At 37.2% G+C, this 18,464-nt stretch overlaps 1 protein-coding gene across 1 annotated transcript in view; it reads left to right on the forward strand.

Annotated features, from left to right (window-relative positions):
• Positions 1 to 18,464, forward strand: part of LOC127442580 (zinc finger protein 609-like) — a 79,558-nt gene that overhangs the window by 20,393 nt on the left and 40,701 nt on the right. The gene's annotated exons all lie outside the window — the stretch shown is intronic.

The following is an 18,464-nucleotide window of genomic DNA, read 5'->3' on the forward strand; positions in this document are numbered from 1 at the left end:
AACTTGTATAACAACTTTTTTTTCCATCTCCACTGATATGCAGGAGTACGCTGACATTTTGACTGTTTTTCTCTCACGAGTATGTTTGGACCTGTGTGCGTTACGCGTATAATGTGTGTCCACAAGTGTGTGTGAGAGGGGGAACGCGAGGTTTTTTCCCACAGATATCTCAGATAATATAGAAACTGTTGTATTGATCAAGTGTATCTTGCTTTGATATAGCTCAAACCTTCGTTGCTAATTCTGTGTGTGTGTGTGTGTGTGTGTGTGTGTGTGTGTGTGTGTGTGTGTGTGTGTGTGAAAGCTAAATGGGGGTAGCGCGGTGCTTTCCACTACAGCTATGTGAGGCTGATTAGGGAGAAATACATTGAAACATTAAAAGTTATTTTGGATAAAAGAAATTGTTGTATTGATCAAGTCGTGGGGGTGCGGCTCTATTTGTCGGTCACAACTCGTGTCTCAGTGTGTGTGTGTGTGTGCGTGCGTATGTGTGTGTTTGTGTGAGCGTGTGTAAGCGCAGGGGAGACGAGGGAGCGCGAGGGCTCTTTTTAACAGAAATGGAAAAAAATGTATGATGTTTTAGACATTGTTTGAAGTTCTTAACTGATTTGCTTTAACCAATGACTTTGTTTATATGGTTATTTCGTTGTGGTAGCCTGTAGGGCTCTTTGAAATAACTGAAATAATTTGGCAAAGTGATATGGAACCATTATGCGGTCAAGACCTGAAACTACTTTATAGCCGTGTGTTTACTTGAAAAATAATTGCACTCCTTAGAACGTCCGTGAACCAATCAGAATCAAGCATTCAACAGACCCATGGTATAAATACTTGTTAATGCAGCAAGGTTATCATGCCTACCATTACTTTAGGTCTGAGTTTTAGTTACACTAGTAGTCCTATTTTCTGTTTGGTGCAAAATCACATTCAAATCGGATCGCTGGGACTGTTTTGTTTTGACTCACAATGCAACAGGCCAGAGGAAATTGAGGAAAAAATACAAGGTGTCAAAATATCAGCAGTTAAAGCAATTGCAAATCTGGGCAACAAAGTCCTTTCGTAGCATGTTTCCTACAGCTTTGTACGTGGCGACTGCGAGTATGTCTGGACGGGTACTAAAAAGGCAGCAGCAAGTGTGGGGGAAGGGTGTGTGGTGAGCTCGCACTGCTAATTCATCTCATGAAAGACTTGAGCAGCGAGAGCAGCTGTCCTCCATTGTCAGCCAGCAAATTTCCAGCATGCCTCATTTCACCTCTCAATATGAGCAGAGAGAAAGCTAGAGGGCAGAGCAGAGGGGGATAAACAAACACAGACAGATAAATGAGGGAAGGAATGAATAAATGAGAGAAAACTGTTGAATGCCTTAAGTTGCTGCAGTGTTTCAGAATCAGAGTTATAAAGATCATGTGTTAAAGGAATAGTTCATCCAAAAAGGAGAATTCTGTCATGATTCACTCACCCTCCTGTTGTTCCAAACCTGGAATACTCTTTCTACTGTGGAACAGAAATGGTGAATTTTTCAAGAATATCTTGGTCACTCAGTTTGAGTTTTTATTAAAAATGTATTTACATGTTTATATAATACGTTATAAGGTTTTTCTACATTGGGATATATATATTTGAGGATGTAAAGATAACAATTATGAACAGTATTAACTTATAGTTAATAGATTGCAGGTTTGCAATGTTTTTGGCCATGTTTAGGCACAAAAATCAGTGCCAAAAGTGTAAGCACGAAAAAAAAAAAAGGAAGTCAGAAGAATACACACCAAATTTACTTTGTGTTAATACACAATTACAGATTCACAACACATGAATTACACTTATGCAAAGCATTAAAGTATTGCTAATATTGGATTCTTACGCTTGCTACTTGATTTACACCTTTACAAAACGTTCTGTGCGCATGCAATTTTTTAACGCTCGCAATTTGATTTACTCTTTCACAAATCTTACTCTGTGCATGCAAATCATTTAGGCACTATTTTACCTTCATACATGCATCTTTGGAACAACCTGAGGGTGAGTAAATGATGACAGAATTGTCATTTTAGAGCTCAATGATTCCTTTAAAGCAATCTGTGAAGTTTGTGCTTAGTTTTTGTCAGAGGTTGAAAGGCGCTCTGCTCGGATCTGCTGAGAAAAGAGGGCACTTGAGGGCCAGAGGAAGGAGAAGGGGGAGCAAATGACCTGACTAAATGAAAGCGAGGGGGGAGGGGAGATTGCATTGTAAGTGGATGAATTCTTTAACTTCCTACACATTGAGAAGCTTGTCAGCACTCCAATAATTGCACTGAGCTGGTTAAATCAGTGACAGCAGACGAGGAAAGGATTGGTGAAACAACCAGTGTTGCGTCCCAGTTTATATACTTCATTGGTGATGGGAAAGTGCAACCATCTGAGTATGTAATAAGACACTAAGCCTGTATTGAGACAAGCTAGCATGTAGAGTTGTCACAATACTATATTATTAGGGCTGTCAGTTGATTAAAATTTTAATCGAATTAATTACATGATGTGCGGATTAATAAATCGAATTAATAGCAAATCAGTATTTACTGAAAGGGTAAATATCGGCTGATCACAGTGTTAAAATATCGGTGGTCGGTATCGGCCTCAAATTTCCTGACCACTACTTTTTAGTGTTTTGTCATAAGCGCTCTTATGGAAGTTTGAAAAGCGCATCTCAAGATTCCGGCATTCTGTTGTGCTCGGTCCAGCTGTTTGTGAGCACAAGTGCATCAAGTTTGTACATCAAGTTTGAATTGCTCCTATGGTTGAAACTTTCCTTATGATGGAATTTATGTACAGGTCGAAAGCATGTTTAATTGCATTAATTTTTTTAACACATTGTTTTTCATATAATTGAGTTAAAACGTCAGCCCTACTTCTACTGTACCCGCTAAAGTATCACAGTACCAAAGAGGCGCTACTATCATATGAAGCTAATTTGTTTTAATTCAGAGTCAGACTTGTTTGTTGGAAGTGCAGGAAAATCACACATTTAAAAGACAGTTATTAAATGGTCTCTATGTTCTCTCTATATTATTGAAATTTTGGTCGATAACGATATAGGCTACATCACAATATACACATTCAGTTCCACACTGTCTATAACTGTGTGTGAAACTTAATTCATATGGGTTGTCTATATCAATTTCACTGATATTGCCCACCCCTATTTGGTATTTGCTTACTTTGTAAGTTTTGGCGGAGAAAATCATTGTAGCTGCTACACGAACAAAAGTAGCTACCGTACTACCATATTTTGCATGTGAGTGTTAGCATCTAGCTAACTTTGGCCTCGCATTTGTCGCTATTTTTAAACAATTGAAAAATATGAAAGATTACCGTCACAAGCTTCTTGTCTTCTGTAGCACAAAGGGGGGTAATAACCCAAATTGTATGAATGAAAATGTATAAAAAGCTCTCTGATCTTGATTGTCTTCATATATTGCTCTATTTTTAGGGCCCAAGCACTGAAAGTGCGGAGACCCTATTGTTCTTCTAAGGATTATTATTATTATTATTATTATTATTATTATTATTATTATTATTATTATTATTATGGCCCAAGCATTGAAAGTGCGGAGGCCCTATTGTTCTTCTAAGGATTATTATTATTATTATTATTATGGCCTAAGCACTGAAAGTGCAGAGGCCCTATTGTTCTTCTAAGGATTATTATTATTATTATTATTATTATTATTATTATTATTATTATTATTATGGCCCAAGCACTGAAAGTGCAGAGGCCCTATTGTTCTTCTAAGGATTATTATTATTATTATTATTATGGCCCAAGCACTGAAAGTGCAGAGGCCCTATTGTTCTTCTAAGGATTATTATTATTATTATTATTATTATTATGGCCCAAGCACTGAAAGTGCAGAGGCCCTATTGTTCTTCTAAGGATTATTATTATTATTATTATTATTATGGCCCAAGCACTGAAAGTGCAGAGGCCCTATTGTTCTTCTAAGGATTATTATTGTTATTATTATTATTATGGCCCAAGCACTGAAAGTGCAGAGGCCCTATAGTTCTTCTAAGGATTCTTCTTCTTCGTTTAAGGTTTTCGGTACCTTTGGGGTATTTAAAGGAATAGTTCACCCAAAAATGAAAATTTGCTGATAATTTACTCACCCTCACGCCATCCAAGATATATCTGAGTTTCTTTCTTCATCAAAACAGAATTTAATTTTTATGATTTCATTTCAGACCTCCTCCTTTAAACAATGCAAGTGAATGTACTCCATCAGATGAGCAGGGACCCTGGGCATCTTTCTTTTGGTGTTTTTCAGAGTCAGTAAAAAGGGCTCTTTAGTGTCCTAAGTTTTTATAACTTTGACCTTAATTGCCTACCATCTGTAAGCTGTTAGTGTCTTAACGACTGTTCCACAGGTGCATGTTCATTAATTGTTTATGGTTCATTGAACAAGCATGGAAAACTTTGTTTAAACTCTTTACAATAAAGATCTGTAAAGTTATTTGGATTTTTACAAAATTATCTTTAAAATACAGTGTCCTGAAAAAGGGACGTTTCTTTTTTTGCTGAGTTTATATTGCATCCACTGCCATTCACTATATAGGAAATAGTGCATGAGTGAATGATTTCGGACACAGCGATCAATTTTGATTGCATAAAGGCAAGGCAAGTTTCATAAACAATGGCAATTTAAAGTGCTTTACAAATACATTTTAAAGAAAATACAAGATACATAAATAAAAATCAATTAAGAACATGAAATAAGAATAAAAAGTAATAAAATAAATGTGATTTTCTTTTAAATGATTAAAATGAATAAGAAAAATAATATTAAATTGTTAACACCATCCATAACTGTTGTTAACCTTCCCTGATCAAACAGAGGATAACCAAAATAAAATGTTACACACACATTGAGAAAAAGTTATATAAAAATAAAATAAAAAAGAATAAAATAGAATAATTAAAATTAAAGAAAAACAAAAGCAAATTGATTCAGTGAAATCAATAAGTGCAGCACAATGCTCAGTCAGAAAATGCACAGCTAAACAGATGTGCTTTCAGTCTGGATTTAAATGTGGCTACTGTTGGGGCACATCTGACATCTTCTGGAAGCTGGTTCCAGCTGCGGGTGCATAATAGTTAAACGCTGTCTACACCTTGTTTTAAGTGAACCCTCTGTATGTCTTACTGACTTGATCCTAATGATCTGAGAGGTCTGTTAGGTTTATATTCAACAAGCATATCTGAAATGTATTTAGGTCCTAGGCTATTGAGCGATTTATAAATGAGTAATAGTACTTTAAAATCAATTCTAAATGTAACTGGAAGCCAGTGTAAAGACCTGAGGACTGAAGTAATATGCTCAGATTTTTGGTTCGGGTGAGAATCCTGGCAGCTGCATTTTGAATGAGCTGCAGGCTGGTTAGGAGTCCATTGCAGTAGTCTACCCTACTGGTGATGAATGCATGAACAAGTTTCTCTAAGTCTTGACTGGACACAAAACATCTAATTCTGGCTATACGTTTTAGATGATAGTAGGCTGATTTAGTTATTGCTTTGATGTGACTACTGAAACTAAGGTCTGACTCCAAAATTACACCAAGATCTCTTACTTTATTTTTTTTGTCTTTAGGCCCTTGGAATCAAGGTATGTATTCACCTTTAGAATTTCGCCTTTGTTGCCAAATACAATGACATCTGTCTTGTCGTTGCTTAATTGAAGGAAGTTTTGGCACATCCGACTGATAATTTCATCAATGCTCTGGCAAAGAGAGTCTATGGGGCTGTAGTCATTTGGCGATAGGTCTAGATAGGTCTGGGTATAATTTGGCCTAGTGGGAGCATATACAGGTTGAACAAGAGCGGTGCAAGTATTGAGCCTTGTGGGACTCCACACGTCATGGATGTCCACTCAGATTCATAGTTGCCTATGTTCACATAGTAACCCCTACCTTCTCGATATGACCTGAACCAGCTGAGGACCATCCCAGAGAGCCTTACCCAGTTTTCCAATCTGTCTAAAAGAATGTTGTGGTCAAAAGTGTCAAAAGCGGCACTGAGATCTAATAATACCAGCACTGAAATGTAGCCGAATATCATTTAGGATCTTTATGAGCGCCGTCTCTGTGCTATGATGCGGTCAGAAACCAGACTGTACATTGTCCAAGTAGCCATTTGAGATTAAGAATTTGTAAAAATGAATAGGTATCAATATTTTATTGAAATTAGACATTTTTGATTACATGATAAAATAAAAATATAGAGGATCTGTCTAGTTTTTTCCCCATTTACCCCCTATTTTCAATGTTTTGGATAAAATGGTCCATTTTCATCAGTGGACCCTCATGTTAGGCTCATTTGAGATCTCCTTGAAAGTAGATGAGAGCAGGCTGGTGCAGTCTGGGGAGGAGTGAGATAAGAGCTGTCAAGTTGGACAGTTCTCACTTCTCGTAGTGGATCAGCCGCTACGAGATCAAAGGCAGATATCGCGTGATTCACGTTCAAATGCTTTGCTGTTAATAAAGTGGATGCAATTTAAATTCTGTCGTTTTTAAATGAAAATAAATATGATGAACAAAACACTCAATGTACCTGTTATTTAATTCCCCCCATAAGACCTGTCTTTCCATACATATTTAGTTTAATAAAGACACGTATTTTAGATATTTCAGAAATATAATTCCAATCACATATCCCATACAGAGATTGCACTGTCAGAAAGTTGGGAATATTCACATATAATTTACACATAAAAACATGATATTAGAGAAAACAAAATCAAACATTTTAAAAAAAGAACAAAACATCACGGTTGTTTAAGCCAATGAGCATTAAGCTGTGTTGTCAGCAAGTCATTTCCCATCGTGCTTGTAGTTCGTGCAACTCTGAAAAAGCAACTGCGCCGCCTGCCTGCTACAACTGCGGCCGCCTTGCGGGAGTATTTTTGACATACGTGGTCATGATCGCAGCAAGTCGGACGTAATTCTATCCGGCATGCACCTGTCGGTGATCACCGGTGATCGGTTCTGTGCAGAACTTGCTCATCTCAAATAAGCCTAATGAAATGCATGCTGTTTTTTCTTCAAATGAGCCTAATGAAATGCATGCTGTTTTTTCTTCAGTCATTGGATTGGATTATAAGCAGAGAACATGAAACATAAGTAGCCTACTGTCGCTCACGTCACATATTTTAAAAATGCACTCTTTTAACATTTTTATATATGTTTTTCACTGTAATGTTCTAATTGCAAAATAGACTGCAGAAGATGAAAGTTGGGTTTTTTAGCTTTAATTTGATACCAAGAATGTGAACATTGCTGGGCCTCATGTGCTCAGATAGGAGACAAAAACAGGCCTACACACTGTCATAAAGCCTGACTGAGGCCTGTAGGAACACTCAAAGCCTGATAACACAGAATCAGCCACCAAAATCAAACAAAGGGAGTCCAAACAGACTACAGATCCCATCAAGCCTTGCTCACTTTACACCAAGGTGTGAAATTCCAAAGGATCTAACTCTCAACTCCTATTGGATGAAATGCACAACAGAACATGTCCAACCATGATGTATCGAGAGAATAAAACCCCAGAGATTCCTCCTAAGCTTGCTTCCGGGGACAGTATAGGCCACGTCTAGTTGCAGCCCTGCTGCTCCCAGGTGTAGCCTCGTTGCCCAAGGAAGTAACATACATACCTGAACTTTGGCCATACAATCTTCATCTCGCTGGACGAGCCGAGATTCTCCGTGTTCCACCGAGCACGCTAATGGAGCCGAAGGAGACTTTCATAATTATAGTCATTAGGTCCACCCAACAGGAAGTCAGTCATTTTTGATTTTTTTAATATTGCAGTCTCTGAAATTTTAAATACTCCTTCTAGGGGATTTATGAGACTGTCACCACATTAAGACATCATTATGCCAAGACATTGAAGATGCAAAATTGTGAACAGATTTTTTTATATATATGGAACAGTGTTGCCATGGCGAGGCATTAAATTAATGGCGAAAATAGGAAACAGGAAGTGTCTCGTATCTTCTGTGTGCAATGTGTGATTTAGATCAAAATTGAGATGTATGTTTAGTCTTGGGGGCTAATCACGTGGATGTGACTATTTTGGGACACGGTCATAGTGCCACCACCTGGCAGCAGGAAGTATGGCTCTTACAACAGACTTTGAAATAGTCCTCTATTTATCCAAATTGGTTCAAAATTGTTTAAAATAATGTTAAATGCCAAATGCATGTGTCCACCTTGCATTGTTTTCCGAAAGCCACCGGGAGGAAATGGACCCGTGGTGCTTGGCCCCGTCATCGCTGCTTGCAGCTATATTTTTCCTTTGCATTTCATCTTACGTGAGTTCTCTTATATCTCTAATGTAACATATATATCGTGGAATATTTGCCTTTGTATCGCCTTTTTTAATAAACAACTGTACGGATGTTAAGTGTTTTTATTCGCCAAATATTAATGCTGTGACTTGCAGTGCACTGTACTGTATGTCTTTGTATCAAAATGCCTTTGTATACCAATAACATGGAAGTTTCTCAAAATCGGGCACACTTTTTTTCCAGATTTATCTTACCTAACACCTTTATTGTAACTAACATGTTAACATGAAAAATTTAACTCTTAATATTATGCATTTATTTACATTAAAATATTATGTAATTACATTAAAAGAGGTATTTAACATTTGAGTCTGGCTGTAAATTCCTTCTTAAGATCTAGCTGAAGAATAAACATGACCTCACACCCTCAACTAACAAATAGGGTTTGAGAAATTTTGCTTCGAAAATAAAAACATACAATGTAGGGTTATTGTTTATGGGGAAGTATATTTAGACCCGCTAAAGTCTGTATCTTTGACTATATCAACCCACATAAGAGAACAAAGGCAATCTAATGTAGAACTCTCTTTTTACACAAAATAATGTAGCCTAAAACTGAAAAAAAGAGCATTATGTCTGTTTTTCCTTTTATTATTATTATTATTATTATCCTCCCATTCAGTGATTGGGCAATTAGCCTTTTCTTGTCCTGTTTATATGAATTTGCACACTGAAGCCAGATACTTGTGCAGATAATAAATAATCATAAAAAACTATGAAAAACTGATTTGATGGCAGGTTCAGTGACACTTCACAATCGTTTTACGAGCACTACTGAAAAGAATTGAGCAAATTTTCCTCTGTATTTTATTTGATGCTTTGGTTTTCATCATCGATTTATCCTTTGTGAAAAAAGGGTGTGCATATGAGCTGACATCACTTCTGTAACAGCTTTGACATTTTCTTTTTTTTAAGTCTGTAGTTTTGACTGCACCCAGCAGCTAAACAATTTTCATAAATACATTTGATTGAATAAGACGTGATAAAATGCGCTCACCTAAAAGTTGCTGTTTCATGTTTTGGAAATGAGTGTAACTGAACTACACCCAGACAAGCTTAAACACGCGTGCTCCCTTGGAACTGGACCACGGATCACTTTACGTCCACCGATGCTGTTGTTACACGGGTTGAGTGATGTTAAACCCACCGCTGAGTTTTGGCAGAGAGGGCTTTGATGTTTACCGCCGTGATTTTATCAAAATCATTTGGAGGGTCAGATAAAAGTGATTGGCTGGCCTCATCGGATCACTGACTTACATTAAAATAAAGACATTACATCGTACCAGGAGACTCTGAGAAGTGGTGGTACGCAAGAAAAACTGCCAGTACGCTGTAGAGTAAATTATATAAGTGCAGGTGCTGCGTACCACCCCACTTCAAGCACTGCTTGGCTGTAATTTTTTTTTTTTTTTTTTTTTTTTGAAATCTTGGAGCATGTGCATCTTATAATTTGGTTGCATTGGGGAAAATAAATTTGCCTTTTCCCTAAGTCAAAACAGCTTCTGCAAGTAACCAAATATTTTGGGAGTGGGAATGGGGCCAATATGAATCCCTATATAGGCTAATAGCATACGATTGTAATTCTTTTAATTTTACCAGCGCAATACTTCAAGCTCTCAGACAGCTATGGAAAGTGAAGCATTCTTGTTTTTGATCAGGAAAATTACAAGGTCTTATTCTTACTTCTTAATTGCATTGCAAAAATGTGTAGAAAGCTGCCACTCAAGGGTGCTTAGCCTTGTGGTGTATTTAAGATCTTTGTGCTCTGGCATTGTGAGTAGAGTTACTCTTGCTCTAATGAGATTAGAAACGCATAAAAGATTCTTTTAAGAAGATTAGAGGGTATTGTTTAGCCTAACATTTCAGTGACAGAATGATTTAGGATTGCTTTGTGCTGGAGAAAATCTAGCCTCTGTCTGCTGCTGCTCTAGTTCATAGTTTATAAATCTTGTCATTGAACGCTGTGTGCAAATCTGTTCTGGAACTGGTTAGGATAGTGAAATTGAATTTGAAATGCATTCTGAAAGGCACAACAGCCCTCACTGGTGTTGTATATTTTTTTTAGTTAAGCGCATTAACTGCATTTCTAACAAGGAATAGAACTGAATTATAAATATAATAGAATATACTTTTTTTATTGCCACACAGCAGGGCAGGGAGGTTTTGGTAAAGATTAATAGATGAAGATGCTTCTGATGTTCTGGAGTGAAAGGTGCACTGTATAATCCATGTTTACATAACACATAAGTAGGGGTGGGCGATATGACCAAAATCTTATCACGATAACGATATATATCACAATCTAGTTACATTTTTCAAAACAATCTAAACAAATTGGTTTATATATTAAATAAACATATTGTAATGCCTATTTTTGAAAAATTCAGTCATTTCGATTAGATGAAATCAAAAAGTGGTAATCAACCTTACCACAATGCTAAATTTCACATTTCAGTCTGATGTTGTTGACTAGTATTATTATTATTATAAAACTTGCCTCAAGAAACTTGACATCTTCTGAAAGCAAGGAAATAATTCATGAGTAAAAAATATCCTTCCTGTCCTTTTTTTTGTCGTTGTGTATTTTCTCCCCTTTTTCTCCCAATTTGGAATGTCCAATTCCCAGTTGCTCGAAGTCCTCGTGGTGGCGTAGTGATTCGCCTCAATCCGGGTGGTGGAGGACGAATCTCAACTGCCTCCGCATCTGAGACCGGCAACCTGCGCATCTTATCACGTGGCTTGTTGAGCGCATTACCATGGAGACATAACGCAAGTGGAGACCCACGCCATCCACCTCAGCATCTACACACGACTCACCACATGCCCCACCGAGAGCGAACCACATTATAGCAATCACGAGGAGGTTACCCCGTGTGACTCTACCCTCCCTAGCAACCGGGCCAATTTGGTTGCTTAGGAGACCTGACTGGAGTCACTCAGCACGCCCTGGGATTTGAACTCGCGAACTCCAGGGGTGGTAGCCAGCGTCTTTTCCACTGAGCTACCCAGGCCCCCTATCCTTACTATCCTTGATAAAAAAACACTTCATTAAGCTCTTTTAAGTAATCTCTGTAGACAATATTTGAATATCTGAAAGCAAAGCCAGTTTGTTTTCTAATATCTAACATCATTCAAACTTAATTTTATTAAGATTGATGAGGTGTAGTTTAAAAAACCAGCATAACAGATGACACATTGTTTTAGCTGTTTTCCTCATCAGTGTTTGTTAGAATGTTAGGCTCTCTTGCCGATTGAGATGTTTGATTTCCTCCATTCTGCTTTAAGGTTAAAAACTCCAAACTCAGTAGAATTCAAATGGGCCACGCAAGTTTTGAAGTTTGTGCCATGATAGAGAGAAACCGGATTGAGTAGCGCCAGTGATCACACGCTCTGCGTTCTCCTGTCTGTGGAGTACAATCTTAAAGCCTGCTGGACTTGCGCACACTTTCATGCTTCAGAGATCAATCACGTGAGACACAGCCGCGTGTGTGAGATGAAAAGCATATTTAGGACGCAAGAATAATGTCATGGAATTTATTGAAAAATTGTCAGTACCTGAAAAACCCTGTTTCTTCAATTCTCTCAGTCTCACGTGAAGTGCTTCCTTGTTCCTTCTCCATTTAGCCGACAGAATGTGTACCGCGTACGTGTTACGTGAATAGAATGAGGTGCACATTTCTTGCCGCACAGTGACAATTTTGCATTACCATGATACAGACAATAATCCAAAATGTATACCGGTTTAAATTTGGCAATTCATGTCTACCGGTATATCGCCCACCCCTACACATAAGAGCAATATGGATGCTCCGATATGTACATTTTTGCCAATACTGATAAATGTAATCACAGCGTAGTTCTAGCGGGAAGACTAGCAGCTGTACATCATCGCACCATTAGCTAGGTAACTCCTAGCCAATCACATGTAAGCCAATGCTTTATAAGTCTGCTCACAATCTATCACATTGCTGTTTCAGTGTGCCAATACGGCAACCTCCACCACCCCACCACCACCAGTTGAGTCCCGTCCTGCACGGGGGTAGGCTCCTCGCCCCTGCCTCCTATCTCCGGCAGGATATGACGGGTCAGAGTACAACTTCTTCGGACTGCCAGACGGGGCTTACGCCAAAGAGAGACATTCAATTTCTGTTTTATATTCATCAAATAAAAGTCATCTTAAATTTCACTCAATTCTGCGAGTCTTCCTGATAGATTTGATAATTATTTTTATATTATGACCAATTTGAAGTTATATGTTGGCCGATATTTAAATAAATGTATACCATTTCACTTAAACATTATACATTTTAAGCACCTTGTTTACCCTTAAATTCTATGGGCCCACCAGCAGGTCCACGGGGGCGCTATATTGCTAAAAAAGTTTGACCTCCTATGACCACAATGTGTTCGGATTTGGAGGGGAGGATCCGTGATTTTGATGCCCTAACACAACAGTTCGAAAGATTTTCAAAAGAATCACAAAGTGAATATGATTTCTGTAAGACATTAAATACAGCCGCAAAAATGAACAAAATATGCCATCCCGCAGAAAAGCATGCTAAAACAATCATCAGAAAATATGTTATCGATTATTGATGTTAAAATGTTATATATCATCGCAAAGGGAGGATCTCAGCTTTCGAATGGCTCTAGATTGAGCTTTTGGTCCACTCAGAGGCCGAGATATTAGATAAAACAATGGGGTGGTGCATGAACTGAAAATTAGGTGTGAATGGTGGGCTTTTAAATTTGAGTGTGATAAATTGCAGGCATCAGCCCAAAAATGTCCCAGCTTGACTAACACAAAATACTGTTCACATTAAGCAAAATCACTTCAAATCACCACCACACTGACTCCAAAGAAAAGTCCAAAAACCATGTTTCCAGTCAAACAGATTAGAATCATCATACCACCATGACAAATTTCTTCCTTTTATTTCTCTTTGGTAATTAGGGGACTATAGCCTACATTTTCCGATCTGACGGTTATTTCTGTTAAAAGCCTCTTGTAACTGGCTGTGTTTAAACTATTATTTCAGCGCAGCTTTTGATTGACAGGTGAAGGGTGGTGCTTCACTGCTATCCGAGATGCATTTAGGACAGATTAGCATTTACACCTCAAATGTGATGTGGCCACATGTGTTTTTGGCTACTTCCATATGTGTTTTTTGTGATCTGATCACAACACGTTTTAAACTCTAAAACTGTATTTAGTGCTGACCACGTGTTATCGGATCACCCAAAACGCATCTTAATACTAGGTGTAAAAGGGATCATTTACTCACTCTCTTGTGGTTTACTTTAAAATTAAGCGTGGTTTCTTGATAACTCCCCCTGTCCAGTCTGCCATTGGTTTGTGAAACAAATAGTCCCACCCCAAACTTGCACCATTGGATAAGCTAATGTTGCTGTGTAGTGCTGGTCGAGGTCCTTGAACAAACAAAGCATGTTTTGAGTGCAACGGCTTACTTATAGTTGTGTCTCTACATTAAACTGGAAAAGGAGAAAGTATTTTTAACATAAAAAATATACACTTCATCTTTTAAGGATGTTAAGGTATTTCAACAAAAAGTCAAGTTGTTTGAATTTTTATAGCGCTTTTCACAACAGACGTCATTTCAAAGCAGCTGTACAGGAAATTATGCTTTAACAGAAAATAAAGCCAGTAATGTCTTTGTCATCATTGTGCTATTTAATAAAAGTGTGATTGTTTATTGTGCCATAATAAGTAAATAATATTTGTATTTAGACCCCCAGTGAGCCAGTCAAATGCGACTTTGGCAAAGAACAAAAAAACTCCATAAGATGTTGGTTAATGGAGAAAAATAACCTAGGGAGAAAAAAAAAAAGATACTGATTTAACCAAATAATTTTTTGCTTGATCAGTAGTACCATAAATGACCATAAAAGTGATTTTAAAGTAGTCAGCACAGATATTCTCAAGACAAAAATGGCAACAGCTTTAAGTAAGAGGCAGACCACAAATTAAGATCTTATTTACTGAAAATCTTGCAAAATACAAGATTTTCAAGGGGGATTTTTTGTTGCAAAGAAACAAAATGAGATTGGAACAGAGATTGGAACTAACTTCTATGGTTAGTTTAACACACAGATGTGTTTATATGCGTGTTTTGGTTTTTCCCTCTCGACTCTGCCCTTACATGAGAGTGAATTCTTGTTGCACCGCCAGCAGTCTTGGGCTTTACTCCAAAGACTGAGCTTGACTACGTTACACGAGAGACCGCTTGGACTCCACCCTCTCCTGCAGCATTGGATTATAGTTAAAAAGTACTTAAATATTGATCTTTTTTACACCAAAAGTGATCGTATTGCTTTAGAAGACATTAATTTTACAGATGGAGTTGTATTGATGGCGTTTATCCTGACTGTCTATGATTTTTGGACCTTCAAAAGAGAAATCACCATTCACATGCATTTTAAGGACCTACTGAGCATATTTCAAGACATATTTCTTTTTTTTTTTTTTTTTTCAAATGTGTCCTGGTGAAGAAAGTAAGTCATACACACTGGGATATCATGAGGGTGAGTAAATAATGAGAGAATTTACATTTTTTGTGTAAACTATCCCCTTAATGTGGCCACTATCAGTGTACTTTTTCTGATATTGTTTGGGCCTCTGCATACTGCTGAAGGCTGCACTGATTTATGCATTTAATGATTAGCTATTTATTAATCATCCTGACCTTCCCATGGTCTCATGAAATCAAAATCGATGTTTTGTGGCTTTTAGTCCATGTTTGTTTACTTAGAGGCCATCTATAAGCTAACGTACTCCTTACAGGGTTGGTCACCGAAACCTTTGTCTCATATGTCAGTATCAACAGAGTTAGTTAGTTAGTTAGTTAGTTCGTTCGTTTTGACTTGTAGTGTGTGCAAAATCATATTTACAGAAGCCATTTTCATTAAGCTATAGCAGGTGTTTTGATAGTTGAGCTACAGTCTTCATGTGGGTTCTCCAAGTATACATGACACAATGCGCAGTCAAATATTTGAAGGAAGGACGTCAGCTGAGGAAATGTAAAATACACTCGGTTGCACATCACAATCTCTCTTTTGGAGTAGAAGCACAACGGTGAGGCCAGTTGTGGTCAGATTAAAATGCAGACAATCACAGATCTGTTCACACTTCACAAAAACTGAACTTGGACTAAAGTGTTTACATGACACTTTTAACAAGAATTTTTTTTTGTTTCAGTCCAACTGAAATCAAACTTTTAAAGTGCATGTAAAACATACTGAATGTTTCTTTAATTTCCTTTCTGTTGTTTAAAGACGGTTGTGAATTAAAACATTATGTAAACGTAAATCCAATCAATACAGATTTGAATATGAGTCACCAGTTGGGCTGGGCGATATATCGAATATTAACGATATACTCTAGATAATTTTGATGTAAAATTGACCAATATCGTGAATATCACAATGATTTTAATGTGCTTTCATTTGGCCATTTAAGATTCATAAAGAGCGCATAAGTAGACTAATTTCACGATCCTTCGGGGCTGCACAATTAAACAAAATAACATCAAAATGGCAAGTTGGTCATATGTGAGTATAAATCCACAAAAGGCTGTGATTTAAAGACAGATAAACATGGTCTGTGTGTGATTCAGAACAAACCATTGACACACTGATCTGTGTGCATGCGCATGGCGGCGCTCTCAGATCATTTCACGTGCACTGATTGTGAAATCAAAGTAATGCAGGTTCAAGAATTTGCGCAATTCCAAACATTAGTAACCGCTACAAGTTATTATACAAATCTACAAAAGTGGCACAGAATAGCAGAAAAGGAGGAGATTACAGCGTTTCAGGAAATACAGAACGTTAACTGTCAAATACACATTGCCTTTTCTGTGTCGAAATAAAGCTCCTTGTGATGTTGAAGTAAATACGGCACCACTTTTTGTGTCAAAATAAAAGCCCCCAGGTGAAGATGAAGTAAACAGGACAGAAATGTATTACTTTTGTATAATGCAAATCTAATAATCATAATAATAATGATAATTCAGCATTATATTTTAGTAATCAACCTGACATGTCCCACAGTAACAATTTAGTAGTATGCACTGTTCAACTGGGGTTTAAAAAATAAGTCAGTGAAGTAGCTTTGCACAGTAAAAACATTTGAAGTTAAATAATACTTTTTAAAAAGCTACTTTGTATCATTATGTATGAAATTTAAATATAAAAAAATGATTGAATTTCATTCTTCCTTGTGTTTATGGGAATTAACAGGAATATATGGGAATTAATGGGAATTAATGGGAATAAACTGGAAATTTGCAAAATTGCAAGTCAGCCTATAACAGGGAACTTAAATGTAGTTGAAAAAAAAACATCTTGCAGCATAATCTTGGTTAAAACAACCAGATTTAATGCAAATTCAGTTGAATTTCTACCCTGCGCATTCCTCAATCACATGCAAACAGCACACTACTTACTGCAGCAGGACTATTGAAGCCACACTACTTCATTTGAGCCCGAGGACTACATCCAGTCAAGTAAGTTTTGATGATATTACTAGGGTAAATATATTTGATCTATGGTATTAAAGTTTAACTAGCAAATATTAAATCAAAATGTGTTTATACAGTAGCTAGCTAGCCAGTAAATCAGATATGCTACATGTAAGCTAGCTAACACCATTTCATTGACAATTTAAGAGGCTAGCTATAATGATGCTAGCTAGCTCAACTGTGATGATGTTTCTTCTGCCTTCTGCTAGCCAGTTTTCTGTTATCATACGAGAACGTAGGTTATAGTTTGATTTAGCATGCTGATTGAGGAGCATCAATTGTAAAATATTTTTTACCATTCCAGAATATTCCAATTGTTTAGCTAACTGTTTATATATCTGTGCATGGCATTGCATTAGTGTTTTTTACAAGCTTTTTTCTAATCTTATTCTACAGAACAATGCCATGTGCGCCATCTGATATGTGGATACATTTCACCTCAGCCAACGTAGAAGGAAAGGCTGTGTACATTTGCAAATACTGTGCAAAGGCCTATGTTAAGAATGCCACAAAGATGCAGCAGCATATAGCCAAGTGCCCAAAGTTTTTTCCAATATTTCCAAAATTCCCCAGCTTAACTTCGCATGGAAAGTTTCTGGAAAGTTTCCGGAAATTTTCCGCCCCTTTGCAACCCTAAGAGGAACGCATATTTTATAAGCATTGCCCCCAACCCAAACCCCAAACCTGAACCTAACCATCAGTGGAGTAAAAATGTAGTGTAAGAGGGAAAATGCAATTTCTGAATCGTGCTGGTCACTGATTATGCGAACAAAAAGCATAAAAAGTGTTACCGCATGAGATATTGGAGCACATACAACATTACCCACCAGGCCACTCTTTTTTTGGTTTTTAACCTTTTCATCGGGTCATCTGGACTTTAAGTAATTCAACAGTCGTTGGCTGGTCAAGATCTATTGCTTTTGGACTTGTTGCTGGAATCCACACGCATCCACACGCATTGGAAAATATTCTACATGACAGGAACAATTTTCTTTTTCATTTCCATTGTTATGCTGTTCTAAGCAAATTGACCAGTACGTCATGCTTTGGGCATTGTATTAGACCTGTAGTATAGATGTGCTGTGCCATTGATACTTAAATTGAAGAAAGTGGCTCTATACGCCTATTGACCTGCATTCACTTTAACAGAACCAAGTAACTGGATAGTTTATAGCCTACAAAAACATTCCACCACTGTTTTTAATGGTGAATGCTGCAGGAAAGAAATGGAAACTGTATTCATATGTAAAGATTCTAAGCAGTTGAAATTTTAGTAGCTGATGTATAATGTTGCGTCCACACTAATGTTGTTGATTGAAAACGCAATGACTTTGCTACGTTTACGCCTCAGAACAGCATTTTTCTTGAAAGCTCTTTCTAGTTGTTATTCATAAAAGGGGCTGTAATTCAAAGCAAAGGTCCATCAGCTAAGAAATTCAGAAAAATGAGGTGTTTAAGCGGTAAGCATTATCATGTCATTTATCGAATTTCAAGTCACCATTCCACATTTAATATTTAATGTTTATGCTTTTGTGATAATTCT

Source organism: Myxocyprinus asiaticus, chromosome 1 (genome assembly GCF_019703515.2).
Source record: "Myxocyprinus asiaticus isolate MX2 ecotype Aquarium Trade chromosome 1, UBuf_Myxa_2, whole genome shotgun sequence".
In the NCBI taxonomy this organism is placed as follows: Eukaryota; Metazoa; Chordata; class Actinopteri; order Cypriniformes; family Catostomidae; genus Myxocyprinus; species Myxocyprinus asiaticus.